Here is a 5,923-nt window from a genome sequence, read left to right on the forward strand (position 1 = left end):
TTGATGCTCCTTCCTTCATGCATTTCAACTTTCCTCATCTATTCCAAGGTGTTATGAACTGAATGTTTGTGTCCTCCCAAAATTCGTATGTGGAAGCCCTAACCCCCAACGTGATAGTATTTGCAGGTGGAGCCTTTGGGAGGCAATTCCATGCAGATGAGCTCACCAAGGTGGAGCTCCATGTTGGGATTAGTGCCCTTATAAGAAGAGGAAGAGAGACCAAGGCTCGCTCGCACTCTCTCTCTCTCTCTCTCTCTCTCTCTCTTTCTTTCTGTACCATGTGTGGGAACAGTGAGAAGGTGGCCATCTGTAACTAGGAAAAAGGAGTTGCCTGGAACCATATCAGCCAGCACCTTGATCTTGGACTTCCAAGCCTCTAGAACTGTGAGAAATAAATGTCTGTTGCTTAAGCCACTCAAGTCGGTGGTATTTTGTTACAGCAGCCCGAGCAGACTAAGACACATAGGCATGTTAAACTAGATTATCTAAGCTTGCTAATAAAATAAACACAACTATTGTTGTCCAGCATGATGTTTCTCTATAGCAGACTTCTTATAAATCCAGAGACTTGATGGAATGTTTAAAATCAGAAATTTAATCAATTCCCATTTCAAAATAACCAGTTATTTTCCATATTCATTTATTCCTCATATGTATGCATTCTGCTCTGTATAAAGTCATTAAGCACTTTGCAAAGATAAGAAAAATTGCTTTTGACCTTTGGGGAATGCAATTTGGGCTTTATTGTTTGGAAAGCTCCAGGTATATAATGATTATACAGTAATAAATTGTGTAATTGCATTTAATTTGTGCCTGGAGGCCAGGAAGCCCTGCAATACAGTACCTTCCAAGTAGAAGACTGTGATGCTGGTAGGCAGCAGGCACCGACCAGTGTGAGGACACCTACCTGGGCAGCAGTCATTTTTCCAGAGGTCGAAACAGTGCAAAGGCATCAGTTTGGACCCCCTTTCAACCATCGCCATTGGAATGATGAGGGAGACCAGGACAAGTTATTAGAAGTGGGGAAACAGGTCCCAGGATAGAGAATCAAAGGTTTCCGAGCTGTGCTGTTTAGCCAGGAGAAGGCCAAGGGCGAGCATGAGAATGTGTTTCCAAATCCAGCCAATAGAACAGGTTGGAGAGAGCCGCAGAATAAGAAGAATGAGGTAATTAGTTGAGGTTCTAGCTTGAACCAGTTGCAGGTATGACCTTGAATGAGGGATTGATCTTTTCTGGGCTGGGAACAGGAAAACCCTGATTAAGATGTGAGAAGCAGAGTCAGCTTACCTGGTTTCATCACAGCCCTGCCCTGACCTCTCCCCCTGATCTTGAGTTCCCCAACTCTTAGTTTCTTTGTCTGTAATATGGGGCTAGTCGTACCAACCCCGCCATAGGGTCATGTGAATTCAATGAGATCATACATAGAAAGCTCTATGTTGACAATAATACCAATAATAATAGAACTCAACTTAGGACACAAATGAGGTCCTCAGCATAAATGTGTTGTTAAGGAAACTGAAACATTACCTTTTTTCTCAGCAATAATTTTTATATGTTCATGAACATCTTTCAAATGTACCTACCACACACTACTCTATATACTGAAACAAAATGTAAGAAAAAAAACATAGTATTTGGAATAAGAAAGTAGGGGGCTTTGGCCTGGCTTTACTTAGCAGCTCGAGGACCCTAAGCAAATCACAGCCTGTCTCTGAGCGCCAATTTCCTGCCATAATTTAAAACTGCACATGTCACAAAGCTGTGAAGGAGATATATGTGAAAAGTGTTTTACAAACTTATTCACCCAAAATAAATTGTTGTTTTTCTTGAGGTTTCACGATTAGGATCATCAATTGGGGTTATTATGCCATAACATGATAAAGTTTTACCCATTGGGGTAAATGCAGAAAAGTGCCACATGTTCACATCATGGGATTGTCATCTTCTTGGGAATTCAGATGTCCATAGCAAATTCGCTGCCCAGGAAGTATCCATTAGGTAAATAAATTAACTGTGTTTTCTGAGAATAGCGACTCTAGTCTTCTAGTTTAAAAAGAATACATGCTAATTATGAAAAATATAAGTCATGCCTCATATGTATAAAGACATATCTTAGTCCCTTCGGGCTGCTATAATAAAAATACCGTAAACCTGGTGATTTAAACAACAGAAACTTATTTCTCACAGTTCTAGAGGCTGAAAATCCAAGATCACAGGGCCGGGTCGGGTTCTGGGGAGAACTCTCTCGCTTGTTCACAGAGCACCGTTTTCTCCTGTGTCCTCATGTGGCTGAGAGAGAGAAGGCGCTACCTCTCTTCTTTTTCTCACAAGGACACAAATCCCATCATGGGGGTTCACCCTCGTGACCTAATCACCTCCCAAAAGCCCCACCTCCAAATATTATTACATTGGGGGTTATGGTCTCCACACATGACTTTTGAGGGGCACATAAACACCCAGTCCATAGCAAGAAGTTAATAAAAAAAAAAAAATTACCAACATCACATCACCTAGAAATAAGCATTGCCAACACTTGAGGAAAACCAATCTAGTCCTCACTCTATTATAAATTAATAGAAAGGAATTTAAAAAAATAAAGACGACAGCTCACAGATACATAGATACATTGATAGACTGTATTTAAGAAAAAAATGCATTCATGTTATAAATGCTCTGTTGAACAAAAGTATTACATTTAATTTTATCTGACTTTAATAGAGAAATAAAAAGAACCTAAAGAAGAATGGAAGTAAATTACACGTTTCTTACCTAAAAACATCTGTTAATTCATGAGATATTCCTATAATGCTTAAGAAATAAAAGATTACAAAATATTACTTTAAGAAGCCATTTCAAATCAAACATTCAACATTATGCTGTACCCTTGGTTTCACTGAGTGCAAATTAAAATACATTGAGACACAAACTTTACCTATTATATAGGCAAAATTAAAATTTGTGATTATACTGTATTAGCAGCCGTGAGAGGAACTAGGTGCTTCTAAAGTGCTGGTTACATTATAAACTGGACAACCTCCTTGAAGGGTTTTTTGAATAGTTCTCAAAATGACTAATGTATATGGTCTTTCAACAAATACATAGTGCTAAGTTGGCAAATGTCTATATGTGTTTTTTAAAAAGTCAGGGGAATCTGTGTGGGTGCGTAAAAGTGCATATGTGGGTATGTGTGTAAGTAAGCAATTTTGCTTACACATGCAAAAACTGCTCACAAAACTGATAACATTGCTGGCCTCCAGGAATGAGAAGTAAATGACCAGGGGACAGAGGTGGGAACGAGAATTTTTATTGTCTTCCCTTGTAGCACTTTTTGAATTTTTAACTTTGTGAATTTATTACCTATTTGTAAATAAATTGATTTATTTAAGAAATCAAGCAATTATCGATATTTCTACATGCTACAAAAATGGAAAGCAAGGGGGGAAAATGGAAAAGAATCAATTGCTGGAACGTTTGGTGAGCAATACGCAGATCATTGGTGTCCATAAAAAAGGGATTTTGGTGATATCGTAGAAACAGAAGCCAAATTATAGCTGATAAATCCATAGAGAGGGAGTTAAAAAAAAAAAAATGAAGACCTTAAATGTAGGCTTATTTTTCAAGAAAATTGCTTAAGAAGCTAAAGTAAGGACATAACTAGTAACCAGAAGCTATGGTTTTTATGTTTGTTTGCTTGCTTGTTTTTTAATATGTACATGTTTCTATTCTGAAGGGGAAAAGAGAAAACCACCAAATACAAACAAAAAGGGGGTATTGGTGGAGTATGAGGTTCCTAAGAAAGGAGATGCCATGAGACCAGAACACATTTTAATGGGACCCAGGACCGGAAGGAAGTTTCCCACATCCACTGAGACAGGAACGAGGAGAAGAGAATGGATGTACGTACACAGGATGAGTGTCCAAAAGTCAGAGAATGAAACTGATAGGAAGCTCACCTTTGGCCTTCATTTGTGTTTCTCAGTGGACTTGAGTGTTTAGTTATCTGACAAGAGTGAACAGTGTGTGTAAGTTGGAGGTCTGAGCAAAGAAGTACAAATTTTTAATAGCTGCTGAAGGAATGAAAGATGGTGTGAACCACGGAGAAACATAGAATTGGCTGAAAGCACCAAAGGCCGATGGAGACTGGATTTTTAATGATTCCAGATACTCATGGCAGCTTGATTTCTCTATCAGAATTCAGCTATCTGGCAACTGAAATGAGAAATGGGGGGTTAAATTGGTGCAAAGTTGGATTTTGCAATATAGATAAGGGAGTAATTAAAGGCTATTTGTGACAACGTGAGTGAAACGCTGGGCCAGGATGACATACCTGAGCCAAGCTGGGTATCAAGGGATGTGAAGCAAGCAGCAGGTGATCACTGTAGGACAGACGAGCCAGGGTCTAGAGGTCTAAATGATAAAGGGCCTGAAAGCAAAAGAGGGAAACTGAGATTTGGAGTTCCAGATTTGGAGGAAGAGCCTTTGCCCATGACGATGACCAAGGGAGAAGGTGGACAAGGGGAAATTAAGGCAAGGGTCACTGGAGGTGATAAAGTCAAAGCATTGTCTCGTGTTTCCTTTTTCCTGGGCTCCATGCTTATTACCAGTGGGTCTCTCATCCAAGGTAGATGTGACAAAACAGGAAGACTTGATGGGAATTGCTGACTTTAAATGTTTCCCAGAAGTACAGGTGATTGTTCATGAAGAGTTTCATCTAGTGGAGTTTACAATATAGGTCTTTCAGGAGCTTGATATATCAGCGCTTCCAACTCGTAAAGTTTACTTTGGAGAAACTGCATCCTTTGGGAATGGGTCTAGGGATGGTGATGCACCTTACCCTGAGCTGACCCTCTGCAATTGTCTATATTTGATTACTGCTGAGATGCACTGGTGTCACATTAGCACTCAATTAGAGAAAACAGAGAATGTTTTTCATGTTTCTAAATGTCAAAGACCTTATACAATAAGTATAAACATCTACATAAGAGGAGAGATCCCTGGTAAATAATTTTCCATTAGACCACTGTGTTTGTCAAGGTCTCCTGAGGGTTTTTTTATAAAAAGTAGCAGAACTGCAATTTTGGCAGAATGGAAGTGCCTCCACTTTCTCTGACTGGAGCTATGAATCTGTCAGAACTCTGGTACTCGAGCAATCGAAAACTTGGTGCTGATTCATTTATCTAATCAAAAATGTTACTACCTGCTTTTTTAGTGCTATTAACAAGTCGAGTGACCTCAAACAAGTTACTTGAACCCAGGGGTTCTCATCTGTCAGGTGAGCCTGTGAAACCTGACTGATTGATATCACACAAAATAAAAGAATAAAAAAAAAAAACAGTAAAATATTAGTTCTCAAAAGAGTCTAAACTTCAAAGTCTAGAAGTCTAAGTTTTTCAACTAAGGTAGACTGTGATAAGATATGTATATAATATATACAAAATACCTAGAGCAACTACTAAAATTCTACACAAAGGCATACACTCAAAAACATTACAAATCAAAATGGAATTCTAAAAAACATTCAAATGATCAATATGAAGGTAAGAAAAGGAAACAAAAATGGAAAGCTGAAGGAAAAACTAAGAAAACTAAAAAAATGGCAGACTTAAGCCCTAACATATCAATAATTACATTAAATTTAAATGATATAAATATACCAATTAAAAGACAGAGATTAGTAGAGTGGATTAAAAACATGACCCATCTAATATTCCATCTACAATGAACTCACTTGAAATATAAGTAGTACGAGGATAAAAAAAATATATATCATGCAAACCTTAACCTTAAAAAAATTACGAGTGACAACATTAACACGTGATAAAGTAGATTTTAGAACAAGTAAAATTATCACAGACAGGGATATTACAAGTGAGAAAAAGGTCAATCCACTAAGAAGACATAGCAATCCTAAAGTGTACAGACT

The sequence above is a fragment of the Pteropus vampyrus genome, unplaced genomic scaffold (assembly GCF_000151845.1).
Source record: "Pteropus vampyrus isolate Shadow unplaced genomic scaffold, Pvam_2.0 Scaffold59, whole genome shotgun sequence".
In the NCBI taxonomy this organism is placed as follows: domain Eukaryota; kingdom Metazoa; phylum Chordata; class Mammalia; order Chiroptera; family Pteropodidae; genus Pteropus; species Pteropus vampyrus.